The following is a 22,116-nucleotide window of genomic DNA, read 5'->3' on the forward strand; positions in this document are numbered from 1 at the left end:
CCCGAGAGCTGGGTGCAGTGGTTCCCTAGGGCTGGGGAAGCGGCGCCTCTACATTTAGAGCACAAGTGAACCTTTGCACTCACGTGACATACTTCCGCCAATGACAGATCGCGTTTCCTTCCCCGTTCGCGGCCTCCGCGTCCCCGCGTGCGCTCAGGGCGCTCGCGGTCCTCTCTCTTCCTCCCCCCACCTTGCCTGCCTTCCCCCCGCCGCACTCTTGGACTGTTGTTCTTGTGCGCCTGCAGTTGGGGCCCTGCTGCCATTGAGCAAAAAAAGAAAAAAAATCCTGGAAGATCAGAAAGGCGCTGCCTTAGCTCTGCATTCTAACTGCTGCCATTTGGAAGCTGTACAGAGGGACCGGTGCCACTGCGTGGGTATCTAGGTTATCGTTCGAAAGAGAGCAAACGAGTGAGGGAAAAAAGCGCCGGGTGTCAGGAGCGACTGCGGGAGCAGCCGGCGAGACTTGAAGGCTACGGGGCGTCCCGCTGCAGAGCTCCGGTACTCGAGCCGCCACCCCGGGGACCGAACGCAGCTCTACGCACAAGGCTCTCAGCTGCTGACAACAGGCTTCACCACCGAGCGACAAGGAAGCCAAGAGAAGCTCGCTTCCAGGTAACTGAATTTCGGTGTATGATCTAGCGGATGGCTTGCTTCCCGGCGCCGGTGGTCGGTTTTGTGACAGCCAGATCCGCTATAACATTACCTACAATCGCTGTTTAACATGGAGTCTTTCGAGTGTTGTTGCAGTCTTGAGAAGGAAACGGTCGGTTTGCACTGGTACCACTTGTTGCGAACGATTCCCGTTCAAATGCTTGCATCCACCCGTGTTTTCAACATGAGCCGGCAAACCGGCATATCAATCATTACTTAGTGTTCTGCAAGTGTTCTACATCGTGCAAATAGCAAATGGCTAACGGCAATGCTGAGGTTCATGCGCACAGGCGTGCTCCCATCAGGTACGCTTCTCTCGACTTCGGCAAGCGTGTGTATCGGTGTTACGACTCCCGATTGCAGAAGAAACATCGAGACAAGGACGCACTTGGCGCGGCGTCAGAACGGGTGAAGCCGGTTCCCGCATTGGCCTGGCGCCGATCCACGGCCCAGCCTCTTCCGCTACCGGCGCTGCCGGTGCTCGCCCGCCGGTATACAGTTAACAAGAGCGCACCGCGGGACGCCAGCAAGGCCCTGCGCTTGAACTTGGCGGCCTATTTAAAAGGACGCGGAAGCGACCTTTAGTGCCTCGCCGCCGAGGCCGGCCGCTACTGCAAGGCCCTTGTGCAACGACACTGCAGCTCGGTCGGTCGGAGACGCATGCAGTGTGACTTTCGCTTCAGAAGAAAGTGGTCTCGTAGTCACACCCCGCAAAAGCGGAACCGAGTGGGACGACAGTGGGCCGCCAGTTGCGGTCAGTGGGCGTGTTTCCTGCTTCTCCTCCGTGCGAGAAAGCGCGCACGCGTGAAAAGTAGTTGATATGTGGAACCGAACTCCCCTCTCCGTATTGTCTTCCTGTTGTTGAAGCGGCACACGCTGTGGCTGCACCCGTTGCACTAGATTCGCCACTTTCTATGTGTGCAACGAATATTTATTCAACAGTGACTAATGGCATAGAAAGGTCACATGCCTCACTGAACACTGGGCTGGCCTTCAAGGTATCGAAACTGTAAACACTAACGAATGTAACAGAAAGGTACGCATTTATTTTGCATGTCTGGTTCATAATTTACCAAAAAGAGTGCAGAACAAGAAGAATGGACGCATTCGACAGCGCCGTGGTCTGAGTCCTTTCTTCATCCATTAGCGTTATTTTTTGCTCAGAAAGTAGTATGGCCACATTTTCGCTCGCGTTGTTTTTCGTGATTTCACGGTGCTTTTTCGTATACGAAGGCATGCCTCAAGCTTATAGTTCTGCCGCTGTGGCAGAAAATCAGGTCTAGTCACAGAGTGGAAAAATATGGTCGGGTATTCATTTTGAAGGCTCACATTCAGAAAAAGTTCTGAAAGTTCCTAAAGTTCGTAACAGATATAACGCACCAATGCGATAATAGTGAGCATGCTTATTACCGAGGGCTGCCAATCAATAAGATAAACTTTGAATTTACAGCAGAAACTGTAATATTGGCGCCGTCACGCATTTGTGTTTACGCGCGTAACGACTTGCACTTTATTTAACGGTCGTCTTTAACATTATATATATATATATATATATATATATATATATATATATATATATATATATATATATATATATATATATATATATATATATATATATATATATATATATATATATATATAGATGCGTGTGTGTGTGTTCACATGACGTTTCCAGAGGAAGAGTTAGGGATAAGAGTTAATGGAGAGTACCTAAATATTCTGCGCTTCGAGATAGGTAATAACCGGGGTGCCGAACCACAAGATTTAAGTAACCGAAGGATTAAGAACGGGGTGGAGCAAATTTGGCAAGCACAAATTTGGAAAGTTGACTGGTGGAACATAGGAGAGTCCTTTGTCTGGCACTGGAGGTAATCAGGTATATATATATATATATATATATATATATATATATATATATATATATATATATATATATATATATATATATATATATATATATGCGTTGAAAAACAACAGACGAACGTGCAAAAATCTTCATTACTTCCTACGTTTCGGCAGCAGGGGGTCTGCCTTCGCCATGGCAGGCCCTCTCTGACGAATGACGAAGGCATATATATATATATATATATATATATATATATATATATATATATATATATATATATATATATATATCAGTGTGTGTGTGTGTGTGTGTGTGAGAGAGAGAGAGAGAGAGAGAGAGAGAGAGAGTTTGGATTCCGCATTGTCCCGCAGGAACGCTACCCCAATCTCTAGTTACGCGTAACAACAGCCCAAAGCATCTTGTTCATTTTTGTGGGCCTATATATCAATTCATTTGACACCAATCCCGTTCACCTTGCAATGATACGCGCCAATTATGATTTAAACAGCACTAAAACAATGGTAGCAGGCAAGAACAAAAAAAAAGGGGGTTAGTGGACCTGTATTTACGAGAAAGTTTCTTGATGTTATAACACTTGGAATGGCATACGGGCGTCAATCGTGTTGTTGGGCATATTAGAGAAAGTGCCTGGTAAATAATCAGAATTTACACGACGCAATGAAGTTTTGGCTTTACGTCAATGATGTTTTACAGACGGTCAACGAGCGGGGCTTACAGGCTTCATTTGGAGGTTTAGTAAGGTTTAGTGTATTTGTTTTTTAATCAAATGACCAAACACATAATGTGTTGTGGTACCCCTTCGCAGAATCACTACTTAGAATAAGAGACTCATACGAGGAAGTCGAAGGGAGAAATTGGTGAATTGTGCGTAATACTGGCCATTTTTCTCCTGGTGTACCTTACCATTTCATCAGCAACCCTTCTGTCGTGTGCACTGATCAGATCAGCTTGCCTGCAGCGAACACTTTTCCTGCCTGCATGCAAGAGACGGGCCCCAAGTAACGTGGTGTGCAGGCCCAAGGCTTTAACTTTGAAACAGCCGTTCTCACCGGCGCATGACACGCTTCAATTGCATTCACGTTGGCATAAGTCCTAACTACTTCCCCTTGACAGGCTTTCAACGTAGTTTGCCAAAGCCCACCTAATTACTAGTTCGGTGCTAGTACACAATCTCAGCAGTCGAGTCTAAACCTCGGATAATGCCACTGCTGCTGTGGTAAACTGATCACGCATTCGCAGCTATGGGGCGCGGACTTTTAGAGGGAAAGCTGTTTTGCGATCACAAGTCGGGTCACGCGCAGTTATCCACCGCCACCGCCGCCAGTGTCCGTAACCACATCGCGCCGAATTAGAAAAAAACCCTTTTACACTGGGTTCCAGCTCAGTATTCCACACTGAGCTACCCCGGTGCTTGTAACATTTTGGCAACCTTGCCTTACGCAGGCTTGATATCGGGAAAGCAATCGCGGTAATACAGCTTTCAAAGCGTTTTAAAACAACGAAAGAACAACCAGTCGTCGCACAATGCGAATAGGGTAACGAGTGGGCCGTCCAATGCTCCAACCCATTACAAATAATTGTTCTTGTTCCCCTAGTAACTGTGGCGCATACCCAATTCATCCATAATTCCTCATCGTCGTCAGCCACTGCATGAGCAATTAGCACTAAATTCCTTGCAAGTGTTTAGCGGATACCACGCTTCTCATAAGAATGGCGAAAAATAGCCTATAGCGAATGCCAGCCTACTACCCAAAAATTATTATTATAGCCCTACTGGTTATCAAGCAAGTGTGCTTGCAGTAGTTACGCAATGAGTGTTTTGAAAATGCTCTAAAAGGCCGCTCTTCTATAGCTTTCGCTGTGACTGCGTTGCGCCTTGCGCACAGGCCTGGCGTTTTTTTTTTTTTTTTAATCGTTCACAACGCAGTTAGTTCGCCCGCATATCATGCGAGTTGGGGTTGCCAAAATGAAAACGCAGGACAAATAAGCGACAGTCATAGAAACCATGTTCAGCAACGTCCTCGTTTGTCTCCCCTTTGTCTCGTATTTTCAGCTCCGGTGCATGGTGTGATCTCCGCTTCCGCCGTCTGAAGTTGAAAACATAGAAAATAAATCTTGTGTGAGGAACTGGCACAAAAAAGTAGCGCAGCTTTTATTAGTAAGTCATGCTGGGCTGGATCACAGCAGAGCTGGTGAGCACGTTTCAGCTTCTCTTGTTGACCATCTGTACACAATGCTTTGCTTGGGCATTGATTGGGCACGTGCCAGTTGGTGATGACGATAGGTTTTGTTCTACGACATCAGCAAACCTTGACCATAACAGCTGCTCAGCCGTTTCACGCAACTAAAAGTAGGACGAAAAACTTAATTAAGCTCTGAGAGTCTATTGAGACTCGTACAGATGGCCTGAGGGGAGGCGTTCTGCAGAGCCATCCACTTAGAGGTTCCCATTTTCTGTCTATACGAGGGCCACCCCAGTGGCCTATGTAGCACCTGAGAGCTCTTTAGTAGAAGTGAGGGCTCCTAAAGGTCTTTTTACCGCATCACTCGGGCTAGCCGAAATATTTGGTTCACATTTATTACAATTCATATAAACATCCTGGAAGAAATCTACAGGGGATCAACTGCTACCATAGTGCTTCATAAAGAAAGCAACAGAATACCAATCAAGAAGGGTGTAACGCAGGGGGACATAATCTCTCCAATGCTATTTACCGCGTGCTTACAGGAGGTTTTCAGAAGCCTAGAATGGGAACAGTTAGGGATAAGAGTTAATGGAGAGTACCTTAGTAACCTGCGCTTCGCCGATGACATTGCATTGCTGAGTAACTCAGGGGACGAATTGCAACTCATGATTACGGAGTTATACAAGGAGAGCAGAAAGGTGGGTCTTAAAATGAATCTGCAGAAAACAAAAGTAATGTACAACAACCTCGGAAAAGAGCAGCGCTTCGAGATAGGTAATAGTGCACTTCAAGTTGTAAAAGACTATGTCTACTTAGGGCAGGTAATAACCGCAGAGCCGAACCACGAGATTGAAGTAACTAGAAGAATAAGAATGGGGTGGAGCACATTTGGCAAGCCCTCTCAAATTATGACAGGTAGATTGCCACTATCTCTTAGGAGAAAGGTATATAACAGCTGCATCTTGCCGGTACTTAGCTACGGAGCAGAAACCTGGAGACTTACAAAGAAGGTTCAGCTTCAATTGAGGACGACGCAGCGAGCAATGGAAAGAAAAATGGTAGGTGTAACCTTAAGAGACAAGAAGAGAGCAGAGTGGATTAGGGAACAAACGGGGGTTAAGGATATCATAGCTGAAATCAAGAAGAGAAAATGAACATGGGCCGGGCATGTAGCGCGTAGACAGGATAACCTCTGGTCATTAAGGGTAACTAACTGGATTCCCAGGAGGAGGAACTCATGCATACGCATGCATACGGAGAGGCAGTGAGCAAGGTGGATTCCCAGAGAAGGCAAGCGGGTTAGGGGGAGACAGAAGGTTAAATGGGCAGATGAGATTAAGAAGTTTGCGGGTATAAATTGGCAGCAGCAAGCACACGACCAGGTTAACTGGCGGAACGTGGGAGAGGCCTTTGTCCTGCAGTGGACGTAGTCAGGCTGATGATGATGATAATGATAATGATGATTACGATTTGGATCTACGAATCCGCATGTAATATACGCCGACTTGTGTGAACATATCGGGAAAGAATCTGTCCGAATTTGGCTACAAATTGTGGCTTGTTCCATTGATAGATCTTTATTAGGAGCTGTGTATTTCCCTCGATATAGCTTTTTCGAAAAATCGAGTGAACTCGTAAAGTGTGGCTCGGCTCAGAAATATACCAGTTCAGAGGTTGATGCCCACCTCTCCCGGCTGATCTAGCCGCTTTGCGATGAGATTCCCACACTTACTCCGTGATCCACACTTATTCCACACACTTATTCCATGATCGCATGTTTGCAGATGGTTCACTAGAGATTCTGATCTGCTATCCTGCGTCATCCCTAGCATAGTCAGTGACGGCACACTTCAAATTCCAATCGTTTTCGGTTTTCTTGTTTTTCTTGTTATTCTTGTTATTCAAGCTTTCTGCATATCGGTAAACATTCGCGTATTACATTTGTTTGAGTGTCAGTGACTAGACACGCTTTGTCACGATGTTGTGTTATTTTCTGTGTATTCCATGTTATTGATGACCGCCCTATTACTCTTTGAAGTTTGTACCCCCCTTACTCAATGCTCTCATTGAGCTTGTAAGGTATCATAAATAAATAAGTAAATAAATAAATAAATAAATAAATAAATAAATAAATAAATAAATAAATAAATAAATAAATAAATAAATAAATAAATAGAGCGTGAGGGCAAACGCCATGGTGGCCTCCACTGCATCAAGAGGAAATGACTATTTTATAGATTCCGCGGTTCGAATGGCATCATCACGGGCCACCATACATATATCTGTATTTTTTAGGGCACTGTCTAACCTCGTTGGCATGGATTATCTCCGGGAGCTGACCCATGCCGCCCCAATCGCGCTGGCATCTGCCAACCACGGTCGATCAACGCACGTTTTGCAGGGCGGCTGGAGCTCGTATCGACTTTCGGCTGGCCCGACTCACTAAAGCGTTTGCATGAAAACAGCTGCCGGTTTTTGGCCCGATATATCGAATCGACCCGACTCGGCTGTCCTGAGAGCTTGATTCTTCGCTCGTTCTGCCTCTTGTTGACACTTTTGTTTCAGCATTCATCTCCACATGCGCGAGCAACCTATCGCACTGTCCTTGCTCCATTTTCTGAAATACGTAGTTGTGTCGCGTCAAGTGCAACTCCGAAGCCTACTCTGATGGCAGAGGAAACGCACGTCGTCTGTTTCGAGACGATGATTTATTACTGAGTGACTGGGGCTTTTACGAAATAATTTTGGCCTAACCACATTTCATAGAGTATTGCACGTAACAGCTTCTTTGTTCGCACGTTTGGCTTTCGTTAAAAAAAATAAACTACTATTTGTATCGCGCGTGCATCATCCGTACTCGTTTTCGACTGATGCAGTGGATTGTGGCACCTATAAAGCAACAGGTGGTGGTACGACTAAAGAGACGCCCCACGTCGCCCCGATAAAGTTTGCTTTGTACGCTGCCTATTGCGTTAGTCCTAAATAATAATAAAGTCCGACTCTCCCGGCTTGATGTCCCTCTCTGCCGCATGCGGTAGACGCATCATGCATGCCGCGACGAAGCGTATGCGGTGTATAAGCGCTCCGTTTCATAATATGGCAGCATCGCATTCTTATAGGCGTCGCCGTTCACTGCGCGCACGGCAGTCGCTTCCCACTCGTGTGCACGCAGGCGCGTTGCGTTCCTTCCGGCATCAGAGGGGCTGTATCATGCTGCCTCTCTGCATAGACAGACCTCCGTGCACTATAACTGCCACCCCGTACGGCGCGCGTCTCTTTGGGAATCAGTAGACCCTGCAGTCCTGCATTCAACCGGAACGCTTATCGTGCGAGACCGTAATGAATTGTGAGGAGTGGGGGAGAGGTGTATGTATTAGTTGCACAGTTGATGCAAATGAACCAGGGGGGCAGCGTTTGTGTGGACCTTTGTGTGCGTCTAGTCGACAGGCGTCAAGCTTTGTCGAATGTAGCGCACGACACCTGCTGTGCGGCCAATATTTCAGTATATCAGCCATTTCCCAAAGGCTTCATATGTCAGTAAACCCTCACTGGTCTGTTTCATTCTCGTTATCTTGATGTCAGCGTCCTTTCGAATGCCTGGAACATTGCTCTTTTGGCAACACGATGCCAGAATAAACGGTCATGATCGACTAGTCACTAATGTATGACAAACACAAATATTGCGTGATTTCTGATGTCACGCGTGAAATGTCCATTACATTCATCTCCAAACAACGTGCCACTTTGAATGCGTATTCAGAAAGCCATGACTCACCGGGGCCATATTACTTACTTCACCGGTCTGCGAGCTGTCTTTGGCCACACCCCGGGCATTGCATGAAGTGATTACGTGCTCAAGTGTAATAAACAAACGACTGACAAAACGCGCTTGGTTTGGAATAGCGTACAGGCGTTCATCTTGAAGGCAGAGGTTTCATCAGAAGCGCGCCACGGCTATGAAGCATTTAACGATGGATTAGTAAGACGGGTGGAGGACCGCACCGAGACTAATGGATGACCTTAGAAAAACGTGAGCGTGGGCAGGTTATTTACAGAGTTCGTGGTGCAGAAACAAAAAGGCTTTGTATAACTTTAAATGCCAAAAAAGGTTAAAAATACGTCAATGCATACATCCTATTTCAATCGCCCCTGTAGCTGTAAGATTTTAAAATCGGCATGACTGCAAAGTTCACAAACTTTGAAAGTTGCATTGTAAAATGAACGATATACATTCGGGTTCGATAAACACACGTGCCTGCAGCGTATAAGTGGCGTTCCTAATAATACTTCGCAAAAAAAAGGAAGTCGTGTTTACTGAGTTTAGTTCGGTGGTACAGCGGCTAGTTGAATATCTATAGAGACAAGCTCTCTGGCTGTTCGATGCCGAATAAGGGTCAAAGGAAACGACTGCAGTCTGAATTTGTAAGACCATCAGCCCGTATTTGGCCATTATACATCTCTATACGAACGCCACTGTTACAAAGCACTTATCGAGAGGGAGCATACAGTGGAAGCGAGCAAACGAACGACTTGAAATGGATCATTTCTTTCCCGAATGCATTAGGAAAAGAACAGAGGAAGTAAAATGCCTCTCGCGGAGTAATACAACCGCCATTAGGATCTGTTTTTTCTTTCTTTTTTTTTCTTTGAGCGTTTCGCTTTCTTTTGTGTCTCGTTTATTTCTCCTTACGGTACGAGAGCTTTCAGTTGGCCGCCAGCCAGGCTCTGCTTCCAGGGAAGCCATGTAGAGAGGAGCACTCGGCGTCATGCATGCACCCCGAGACCGCTATGCAAAACGGTGTACGCATGAGCGAGACGCTTGTCGCCGTGGAGTGACGCCGGAGCCGACGCTTGGGCCGTCACGTTTAGCGACTGGAATGAAGGCAAAACTACGTGACGACCACGGCGTACTACGCGCACCTCCGTCTATTATCAATTCAGCAGATATGACGTTAATCGACAAGTCGTTGTGACATGAGCATTTTGTCGAAACTGGCAAGGAGATTTTAGGCACGAGTTTTCTGCTTTTGCATTATTACCCGTTAGTGTTTGCTATAGGCTCTGATGAAAATTGCTGTGGCCGAATTCACACAGCTTTCTCTTTTGTAAGTCGTAACTTGTCATTGGCGCTGCACTATATAGGCTATGATCTGTGGACCAACGGATGATTGGCTGAAATATTTTCTTACGAAGAATTTTACCCTATGAAGTTTTTTTTTTTTTGTTAATGTGTGTCCAGTCCATTTTATCTCGCCGTGGGTTGACAGCTCGTTGAACAGCGAGTCATGTGTAAATATCCGCGCTTCGTGTTTTTGTCTGCAATGACTATGATGCTACCCTTGCAATGATTAGCTCGCAAGAGTTCACCAATAGAAAAGCTTTTAACGAAAATGGTGCATCGAGTGCCCAGTACTCTGGCGAACTGAGGACGCCCATGTGTCCTCAGTTCGCCCGTTTTTTTTATATATAGCTCAAGAGGAGGATTGACCATAAAGCTCTGTTTTTCTTCCAATGTGGGCTCGCTAGAAGTCATTAAAAACATCAAGCACTGGATATCTGCAAAAATAAAATAGTAAGATTTCAAAACATTTCTTTGTCATCCTTTTGAAGAACCCGGGCCCGCATTCACGAACAGCCATTGCGCAAGAACGGTTCGTAAAATAAAATTTAGTCGGTACATGATGTCGGGTACACCACTAGCAAAGGCGGCCGGCAAGGAGCACTTACGAAAAAATAAATGTGAATTTGTCTCCGGTACAAATTTTAGCTATATACGTAGATAGTTTGGGATGAAACGTATCGATGTTGAATACAACAATTGCAGGTTCCTATTTCGTTCTCTGTTCCCAGCCGTGCATGCATCCAGATGCCAGGTGGCTTGAATCATTCAGAAATCGCGAAACCCTCACCACCAGCTATCGAGTTTTTATTTTATAATAAAAACTCACGGCTATCTTTGACCAAACAAAACTAATCATATTAAAATTGTGGAATCACTCGTGAACATAGCAGCCACATTTATTGCAGCAGATTATTCCCGCTTCTCTAGCGTATCTGCCCTCAAATCTCCGCTAAAACTTTCTACCCTTCCTCTTCGTCATCATTTTCACGGAGTCTGTTGCTCAACGCCACGTGACAACCACCTTTCTAGCCATGCAGTCTATTGAGGTGATAGCACAATTCATCTATATGCTATGGTTCCGTCACGTACCCACACCACCTCATTTCGGCAGTCCTCCTTCTTGCGGACCTTCGGAGACTTTCCAAACGAAGCAGCCGTCATCCGCGAATTCACGCGCTTCAAAAAGACCATCCTCGAAGCAGACTGAATTGTATGTACTAATACACGCCTTCATCGATATACCAACATATTCATGTCGCCCATCCCTCATGTAAAGTTCCACGTGGGACCTTTAAGGATATATTAAATAAATAAATAAATAAATAAATAAATAAATAAATTGTAATGACGAAGTGCCAGAATTCGTGCGCCCGATTGTTGCGACGAAGGAAAGACGTAATTTTGTGGTGACATTGCAAGTACCAAGCTCAAGTAAGGAGTTCGCGGGATTTGGCCTTCACGGCTTGGCGACAGACCCCGCTCGGGAGTTTTCGTGACCATAGTAGCTCGTCGGATCAACAACCTCGCAATAATGCTGCCCGAAAAGTAATGGACGGTCACGCGAGCCGAACTTCCCAGAGCTTGGTCTCATTAACCCTCGCGAAAATGAAAATAATGACTCAACGCGGAGCTATTTTTACACGACACCGCTCTATTTGGAGCCGTGCTCGAGGGCGCGCGGCAATTAGGGCGGCCGCATTAGGGTGCAACATGGGGGAAAGGACACGGACATCCCGACCCTCATCGATCGAAGCCTACTTAATGCACCGATGAGCACACGCCCGTTTTGACGACAACCACGGGTGGAGCAGAAGCCCGAAGGCACTGCTCATTCATATTTGAAGCCCCGCACAATGACCACCGATCCGCACGCCGACGAAAGGGTCGCTCCCAGCTAGAAAAGTTGCAAGGCTTCATATCGAGACAAGGAGAAAGAAAGGAAAAAAGAGCCTAGACGAGTGGCCTCGTCCGCGGAGCCCGCTCGGGGCCACAACTGAGAGGCGAGTGACAGGCCCGCGACACTATCCGCCCTCGTCCCATCAAGTGCGCCTTTTGTGTACCTCTACTCTACTGCGACGGGCCGACTCCCCGTCGCCGTTGATTCCCCAGAAGCTCCCTAGGGATACGTATGGGGCAGACATTCCCCATACATGTGCCTAGGACGGTTTGCTGCCGTACGCGTAGTTTTCTTTTTGCGGAAGTGGTTGCGACAAAGCGGAGAATGGTGCAATATACAGTTGTCTTTTGTGACACGTTTGACAATCCACCTTTCTTATCCACGGTGAAAACGCGGTCATTTGTGTGATGGCTAGTAACCTTTAACGTTTAGTGCAATGCCGAGTTCAACGCTGAGTTTAAAGCTGAATGTAAGATCTGCACTAGTTGAAAAATCAGTCGTAATTCTAGTTACCTAGTACGTACCGAGGAAAATATCTGACGCAAGAGCTTGACAGCCATAGCTGATTTACTTTATTTGATTGCTTTCTCACGTCTACTTTCGCAGTTGGCGTCATGTTTAGGTGCCGTTAAAACCGCAGAAAAAAATATTTTTTTTAATATTACCTTTTTGGTCTTACCTTCTACAGGTTTAGTGCGCCAGCCATCTGAGAAAGCGAAATGGCTCGACACTTTTTACTGTGTACTTGGTATAGTACGTTTCGTCATGGACCTTTCACTTCGCCTCCTGGCTTACAGCAGGAGACAGTGAGGAGACAATCTCAATGAGGACACAAAAAGGGAAAGATTAGTGGAAGGACACAGTCTTCAATGAGGTTTTCCTGTTGTCTGAATGACTGTGGTGGAGGCGCACGCGTCATGATCCGAAGCTGTCGTGAGCATTCGATAATTAAAAGGCGACGGCACGAGGCCTGTTGCACGGTCCACGCCCGAGGCCCGCCTGACATTTACCTAGAACCTCGAGTTTTTCTGAGAAACTGTGAGGTCACTTCTCGTGATATTTCCCCGTATGCTATCCTTTGATGGACCACGAATCTGCAGCTTATCGTCGGCAATGCGTCGTCTCTTTGTTTTGCACCCGAATGAACTTGATGGCTGCATGGTTGCCGAATGGACGCCGATGACCTGTCATGCATTTTGAGGATCGGAAAAGTTCTGAGTAAATCATATTCCAGGGACACTCATTACTTGAATTAATAAGCTGAGCTGGCATATTACGCTGGAACTACGCGTAGCCCATATCAGTAAAGGCCTTACCGTGAAAGAACCCTTGGTAATTCACAAGGGACACCATATACCAAAACGCGCCAGCATTAGATGGATTACCACACGAGACTTAACAGGAGGGCTTGGGTTTTTTTTTTTTTTTTTTGAAATCCTTGCTCAGAAGTTACAGGGTACGTTAAAAAAGAAAAAGAAAGAAAAGATTAGATTATGATGGAACGAAAAAAAATATGGCGGAACATTGCAACTTTGATATACTTTGTGCGTGAAAATTACCGATCTTATCTGGGATACATGACGTGACACTGATATCATTCGATATCGCAAATGCTAAATAAGAAAAAAGAAAAACAAAGACTGACGTTTTTTTTTGGCTGCATCATAAACCATTTATATATTGTTAATCAAATGAAAACAGACCTTCGGGAAAGCACCTTATTCATCGTAACTAATAACCGACCATTACTCATACAAAGTGTATCAACCTTTCACTTGACCACCTCCAATTATTCCTAAGATATATCCGTTGAACAAAATCACTGTCATGAAATAGATGCGCTGTAAATTACCATTGAACCTAATTTATAAAGATAAAAGATATTAAGTAGAGGTCGCATTTCTAGGCTATAAAAAGAGCGTTTTAGGCACTAACAACAAGCACGCAAAACAACATTTTAGGCATCTACAATAGGCAGGCAAAACACGTTTTAGGCCCCTGCTGTCGTAAAGGAAGGCCCCATTTATTTTTTCATAATTGGAAGCAATTACAAACCAAATACTTGCGTGGCAGGTATCAACGACAGGACGACTAAAAATCGTTATTGCTTATGATGGCATAAGAGCGCCAACAATTGAAAAAAAAAAAAGATACTTCCAAGGACGTTCGAGCTTCACCTCCAATTTGTTCGCGTCGCCTTCTCAATCACTTATCCGTGGACCCCTTCGCAGTGGACAAGGAAAGGAATGTATGCGCCCGAGAGAATGCTTATACTGCAAGTACAGTGGTGGAGTGCCCATTACGACAGAAGTCTTCATTTTGCGAGTTGGCAAGGTATGCGCACTGCGCGTTCGTCTAAGGCAACACCGTTGCTGTTGAGGCTTTGATTTCATTTTAGTTATGAATGTGCGTTTTGTATTTGATGGGCCTTCAAGCAGACCCCTCTTTTGCGCAATTCACTTGTTTTAAAGTCTGGTGTGATTCAGCCCTCCTGCCACGCAATTTTACATGACACTCCTTGAACTAATAGCATTAATACAGCTTTTTTTTCTGAACAAATTCAGAGCACAAGTGTGGCTGCCGTAAAAAAAGTCCTCGATTCCATTCCCACTCCAAGCATTATATATATATATATATATATATATATATATATATATATATATATATATATATATATATATATATATATATAATGCTTGGAGTGGGAATGGAATCGAGGACTTTTTTTACGGCGTTGCGCATACCCAACGCGGACACCCATCAAGAGGGTTTATTTTCCGCATATATATATATATATATATATATATATATATATATATATATATATATATATATATATATATATATATATATATATATATATATATATATATATATATATACGTGTGTGTGTGTGTGTCGATGAGGCAGGTCAGTGGATTGCAAAAAGCGCAGCAATGCTTTTGAAGATAAATGTGCGCTGAACTTTATATCAGTGATTAAAATTGGTCGTTCGCTTTATAACGGTCCCTCTTTTTTAGCTCACTTGTCTATCTCACCCTATTACGTGCAGAACATTATAAATAATTGGTTCGTATTAGGGAGCATCTTATACTACAGCCAGGCGAGCTGCCTCCCTCCCCCCCCCCCCCCGAAGTACTGTAATTTGCACACCGCATGGGAGAGGCACCCTTCGACGTGTACCTGCTCATTGCGCATACCCAACGCGGACACCCATCAAGAGGGTTTATTTTCCGCCTTATAGCTGGTGCTAAAAGTAGGGGGTGGGTGGGACGTAGTTCTGCATATCGACGCATAAAGTGATTTGCCATTCGACTAACTGCAAAAGTTGTGTACAATACAGTCGTTTAGTGTAAACAGACCATTTTCATCCCAGTTTTTAACGATGGAGTAATACGCTGACGGTCCCAAGAGTAATGAATCGTTTACGCTTCGTATATACTGTTGGAGTTATTAGCGCATCTTAGCTTCACACAATAGACTTAGGTCAACGCTCTCAATGAAGGCAACCTGAGTAACGCCTTGTTCAGTGTTGCGGGAAGACACATAGACCGCCCGCATTTTCAGTCAGTTCCGTTCTATATAAATATCCCGGTGCGCGCTGAGAAAAAAAAAAGCCTGCGGGAGTGACGGAGGTTGCGAGGATATTTATACGAGAACCACGCCTCACGCTTGCAGCGCCGCTTGCGACGAAGTCGAGACGACGCCACGCGTGATGCGAATTTTAATGCGCAGACGTGGGTTTTGCGCCCATTTCGGACACCCCCGAGGCTGATAGCGAGCAGCGATTTGTGCAGACACCTGATGAGGAACAGGCACGAACGAAGCCTACACACTTATACGAGCTATGCAGCCTCGCGTAGATTCATGCGCCGATGATGTATGCGCTGTTGACTGTGACCCCGTCGACCTGTACAACGGGTTCATTGCTGCATTTCCCGTTCACGGTGGCGGATCGGAGCTCTTCGCGGTGAATTGCTCCATGAGCAGCGATGCTCGAGCGTCACTCGACCCAGGCGTGGGTTACTGAAGCGAGCTCGGGTCGATTCACTCGTGGAACCGAACTGCCGTTGGTGATCAATCGAAGATGAAAAAGCATGAATCGCGCACTACTGGCGCGATTTGCGGTTTTGTCTTCGTCGTAATGCTGTAACCACGCCTCGTGATGTGAGGAATAGACTACCCCAGCTTGCATCATTAGTTGGACAAATGAACTGAGGGTCGTGGTTGCTTGATTGTTCACTGGCATGAAATCAGTAGTACCTGGTTATAACCGTTGGCTATTTAATGTGACCGTAATGGGCCATCATCCACAACCGCTATTATGATCCACACTCGTACATGTGCATTAACGTGTAGTGTAAAACAAGGGATGAAAAAGAAGACGCAAGATTCTTCGGTCCCTGTGTTTGAATAGTTTGCCACCCGGTTCTTGGCCGATCCCCCTTTGTGGGTGTGCGCCAGAGTACCAAGGATCATCATCATCATCATCATCATCATCATCATCATCATCAGTTTGAACTTTTAAGGGGAATGCTCCACAGACTGCCACAAAATAATATTTTACTAAATTATAGCGCATGTTTTTTGTAAAGCTCACTATTTCTCTCCTCACGTAGTATAAACAGCAGTGTCTGTTCTCTCTCACGACAGATCGTTCTCTCAAAGCGAATGAGATATAGTTCCATTTCTCAGCCGTGCAAGTATCAGGCAAAGAGAATAACGGCATTGTACATGGACCAATGCGTGAATGGGATATTCTGTGTTTTTATACCTTGACTTAAAAAGTGACGAAAATTGCATGTATGATATAATACGATGAGAAGGCTGTGGAGCTTTCGTATGGGAGTGTCGATAGTAGTCCTTTCATAAGGAAAAAGGCATGTATTCGCAAAGTGTTCCTAAACTAGAAATGTTAATACCTCAGAGAAAACTCTAGTCAATCTGGATGCCGCACATCACAATCCACGGAGTACTCATTGATTGATTGATATGTGGGGTTTAACGTCCCAAAACCACCATATGATAGACGCTCTAGTGGAGGGCTCCAGAAATCCATACCACCTGGTGTTCTTTAACGTTCGCCCAAATCTGAGCCCACGGGCCTACAGCATTTTCGCCTCCATCGAAAATGCAGCCGGGATTCGATCCCTGAACAAGCCATAAGGTCTACCAAAGGCACTTACGAACCAAGAGCTTTGTGAATTTGACGCCAGAACCGCCGATCGACGGGAGCTGTCCTTAATGCGCATCAATGCAAACACGGGACCGCATACATGCAGGGAGCAACACATAGCGTATACTTTAATGCACGCCGCCAAGAGTGACAGGTCAACAACACGCCTTTCGGGGCATCGCCAGCTTTCTTCCTGCGTAGCGCTATCGCGATTCGGCAGGGCACGGCGAACTCCCACTCAGGTCCCCAGCACAAGGCAGCGCCCGCCACCGCACCAATTAATCTTGCGTCCCCCACCCACGTAGGAAGCGCGCGCCCTACTCTTAGCGGGCCATTGAGATGCGGCCGCTGTCGCCGCTCTTTTGTCACACGACCCGAGCGACAAGACGCGCTGAGCCACGATGGGAGGACCGAACTCACGCCGGGCCCCGAAGCATGCGGCAACAGCAAGGGCAACGCGCCGCGTTCAGCCGACCTTCGTCGAGGAAGGCTGCACGGGGTGTTCAGACGCGCGCATCCTCTTCGTTGGGGCGTTTGTGTGGCCGCTATGTGTCAGCCTATAGCAAAGCAGCGGCTGTCATCGCAAGTCACAGCTGTACAGAAGTAAAACACGCTCGACAGCATGCGCTACAGGTTGGGAGCCGGTGTAAGCACGCTTTACAGCGCGCGCCGTATGAATGAACGCCGGAGGTTGCTGGGGCCACAGTCATCGCAGGTGGGCCCTGTTGCGTGATTATAGCTGCGCGCTCTTGAATTTGTTCGCCTGTGTTTGAGTGCGTGTGTTTTCGTGTTTGTACGTGCCATCTGAGCATAGACAATCTACGCAAGTGGAAATAACGAAATATGAGTGGGCCAAATATAAAACTGGACCAGTGTAATGGTATAGAGTAATTAATTTAGCATTGGTGTATGAGCTCAGGTATACAGTATACACTGTGGGCATTGTTATGATCCCCTGGAACAGTAGGCGCAAAAGCAACTACCTGCAAGTGTTCCTCGCCATTGGCCGGATGTCTTCGCGATACTCCCAGTTTGACGATTGTTTGCAATTCCTGATAGTTTTGCGGTGAAGTTATGAGTGGAATTCGCAAATAACTTTGCTCATAAGCACTTTATGCTGTAGGCCGGGTACCGGCGATAACAATCTCTCCAACGTCACTATTGGCTGGCACCAGCTCTTACGAGAAATTCTATATAGGGTAAAATAAATGTTTTGGTGAACACCAGCATAGAATAATTATTCGAGCTACCCATAGTTTATTTGATCTGCGCCTGAATAAAAAGCAGAATTACATGACAATAGATTCTTTAACGACTTCGGATTTCTAATTACAGGTCACATTGGCAGTAAGATTAAAAACAAGAATAGTTTACTAAACTGAAGATTTCAGGAAATGTAGTTGCACAATGAATAAGACAGCTCAGACTATCTATACCAGGCCAGTCACGAGAGCGTGTGACCCCTGGGTCCGTAATTACAGACGCCAGTGTTGGTCGTAAGAGCATGCACCGGCCAGTAATGATAGCGAATATGTTATTGGCGAGGAAGTCATAAGCCTATTTAAAAGAACTTTTTGTTGAGCGATTTGGTGTACGTTTATAGTCGATCTTAAGGCACGAAGTGACGGGGCCTTAACGCGCTCTATCACTGCGGTCCATGGAATTGCATTCACGAAGCATATCATAGCTAGAGCGGTTAGCAATTGTGTGCGCCGTCAACCGAAGAAGAAGAAATTTGAATAATGAAATTCAGCCTGCGGTAGAATCGTCCGAGGTGCTGTGGTCCCTATAGTTCATGTTGCCGTCCTGAGCCGTTATATTAGTCCTTCTTCACAGATGACGCACATCTTCAGGGACAGAGCTTTACAGGGGGAAACTTTGCACACTACCCTATTCTCTTATAGTCAGCCAAGTTCACGAATGCTTGTTCGTTTGAAATCGAAACGATCAGCAGCCCAACATGTGAGAACTGTAGCTGCGCGAAGACAATATCTCATCTTCTCTGTGAGTGTCCTCGCTTCAGTGCGCCAAGAAAAACACTTTTAAAAGTTCTAGATAGACTTGACGATCGCCTATTGTCGAAGGTAAGAAGGACACTGGCCGAGACCGTCTTCTGCATGCAAGGCATTGAGAGCGAGAGCATTGTTGCGCTTCTTGCGGGCAACTGGTCTCAGAGACGGACGGAGGAGTGTCGTTTATCTTATTACTGTTCGTCTTTTTTTCCTTCTTCGTTTCATTTTTATTACGTACTCCTCTTGCCCCTTTTCCCAGCACAGGGTATCCAGCTGGTCGAGAACTGGCTAAGCTCCCAGTCCTTCCTTTCCTCCTCCTCTTCCAGTGGTGAGCGCCGGTGGTTATCGAAGCCTAGTTAGCCAGTTTATGCAGACTACTCCATGAATGCATGGATAGGCACATCACTGGTACTCAGTCTTGTTCGTCGGATTTGTGACGTCGGCATCTGGATGCACTCACAAAATTCACTTGCTTAAGTGATGTTCCTAAATGCATGTGCTAAACAATCACAGTATAGAGAACAGTACAGGTGGACGACTATTCACAAATTGAGCTTTACATAAACAATACTGGCTGTTAATCTTGATCCCTGGCCCATGCATACTCACAAAACTTTTTTGCGCTAGAAGTGATCGTGTGACAACCACTGTCTCTCATTCGTAACTTTGCAACACTGCACAGAATACTAAAGTGTGCTTCAGGCCAATGACGAACAGCTCTCACGAAAATATATATGAATACGGCTGCCCCCCCCCCCCTGCCGTGGTGGTCTAATGCCTTTGTTGGTACTCGGCTGCTGACCCGCAGCTCGCGGAATCGAATCCCGGCTGCGGCGGTTGCATCTTCGACGGAGACGAAAATGCTGTAGGCACGTGTGCACAGATTTGGGTGCACGACAAGCAACCCCAGGTGGTTGAAATTTTCGGATGCGTCCTCTACGGCGTCTCTTATAGTCATATGGTGGTTTTGGGACGTTAAATCCCACACATCAATCATCAAATCGAATACAGCTGCCCTGGTATTTGCAACGTTTTTTTGTGTTATCTGGTTTTTTTTTTAAGTGACGTCTAGTGCATTTTAAGAAGAAACCTGTATCTGTTACCGAGGACAAAGACACCAAAATAGGAGAGTGACGAATAAGTGGGAACGTGGTATCTCGATATTACACATATTTCGACTTGATTGAACACTTATATGGCGTCAAGAGAGAGGAGTGGAAATTCACCTTGAATATTGTGACATGCCAGAGGTACTCAGCAAACAAAAAAATAAGAATATTGAAAAGCAGCATAGGTTAATAAGAAAATATCTCGGTTGGTTACGTTACGCTAGGGGAGTGGGAAAGGGGTAGAAATAGCTATTAATAATATCATGTAGGTTTTACGTCCGTAAACCACTATATGATTATGGGGGACGCCGTAGCGGAGGGCTATGGAAATTTCGACCATCTGGTGTTCTTCAGCGTGTGCACTGACATTGGACAATACACGGGCATCTATACGTATCGCCTCAACAGAAAAACGACCCCAGCTGCAGGTATCAAACCCGTGACCTTCAGGTTAGCAGCAAAGCAACGTAGCCACAGTTCCACCTTAGCAGGTGGGTTTGGGCATGTGGTGCGGTCTTTCTCCGTACGCATGTTCTTTGCGCTTTGCGAGCAGTATGAATAAATAGAGATGAAGCAAACGAATGTGAGGGAGGTTAGCGATAAATATTTAGCCCTTCACTCGGGCTGGGATAGAAAACTAGACAAATGAATGAAACAGAGAGGGAGAAATAGAGCGCGGGAACGCAATAATTGCTGTTTACTACACAGAATAAATCTTGCCAGTGCGATAGTTTTGTTTATACTATCGTTTGTTGGTCGTCTGTAATGAGGCATTCGCGGTCTTTTGCTCCGACCGCTGATATCTCTGACGGTGGAACATGTTTTGCCCGACCGCATACTCGATACAGAGTTCAGACACAAAAGCTCGGGACTTACCTTGCGTATATTGACAACAGGCCAATGTTAGAAATAATCATTTTAGGATACGTGCATCGAAATCCGTTTATGAGCACAGCGGCAAAGATGACACGTGCCTCTACAGGCTGAGTCGCATTGAATGTTTCACTCATGGCTACTTTCGTCACTTTTGGGATGTTATTACCTTCGTCTAATAAAAATATGCATTCATGCTTACGACGTGACTGAGGCAAAGCAGTTGTCCGACCAGTGAAGACACGCGCGTTTCATTTCATAATAATGGCCCGCGTAGCCGGGAGCCTGTTTTGACAGCCGCGTATATGTGCGCGATATGGCCAGTACCTGCATGCAGCGCTCGCAACACCGTGCTTTTCTGACAGCAAGAAAGGAAAGCGAATAGAGTTGCGTGCGCTCATATCACGTGCCTCCAGTTAGTGCTATCTGCTCCGTCGTATACTGGTCTTCTAGCTATAGCTCAAGCTTCTTTGCGCAAACAGGATTTATTTTTAAAAAATGGAAGAAAAAGAAAGAAAAAAAACGTCGAAGGAGCTTGCACGTAGTTACACATTCGCGTGCTTCTTAGAAAACAAGTGTAGTAGTATGAAGCGCTTAATATATAGTCGCCAACAGACCGACAGACGTGAAAAGCGTGAACGGTGCAACAAAGGCACACCATTCGAGAAACTGACGTATACGAGAAGTGCGCGCAACGCTTGTTTCTCTCGTTCGCGCAGCACTGCAGAGCACTTCTTTTGTGTTTGCGAGAGACACGGTGTCGCAGCGTAGCCTGTGTCTTGGGGCAGCTGCACGCAAGCAACTGCGCGGGCTTCTGTATCGGCGCGGAATGCATACATACAGAGGAGCATGCAGTGAATCATCGCGTATTACACGCACACGCGTTTTGTGCGAAGGACGGCGAGGGGTCGACAGGAAGGAGCGATTGCTGCGAAACCTGTGGATAGTATGTAATACTCACCTGTTTTTCGTTTGTTAATATTTCATTTGCTTGAGTGTCTTTCAGGGACGTGGTGCCGCAATATATTTTACGCCACCATGGCACAGCACGGTGAAACAATTAGCCCGTCAATATAAACACATAGGCGACTGCTAGAACCTTGCATCAGTGCATGCATTGGTGCCAACACAAACAAGGGCTGTATATTTGTAGGGTTACTTGACTGATAGGATGCGCGATGTCCATAATTAAACAAAACATTTTCACACTGAATATTATA

The 22,116-nt window shown here is 45.8% G+C and overlaps 1 protein-coding gene across 1 annotated transcript in view; it reads left to right on the forward strand.

Moving 5' to 3' along the window:
• Nucleotides 1-227: 227 nt before the first annotated feature.
• LOC119175993 (uncharacterized) overlaps nucleotides 228-22,116 on the forward strand; it is a 174,479-nt gene continuing 152,590 nt past the window's right edge. The window contains exon 1 of the mRNA XM_075877171.1: nucleotides 228-612. The gene's annotated coding sequence lies outside the window, so the exon portion shown is untranslated. The remainder of the gene's footprint in view (nucleotides 613-22,116) is intronic.

Source organism: Rhipicephalus microplus, chromosome X, assembly GCF_043290135.1.
Source record: "Rhipicephalus microplus isolate Deutch F79 chromosome X, USDA_Rmic, whole genome shotgun sequence".
NCBI classification, from domain to species: Eukaryota; Metazoa; Arthropoda; class Arachnida; order Ixodida; family Ixodidae; genus Rhipicephalus; species Rhipicephalus microplus.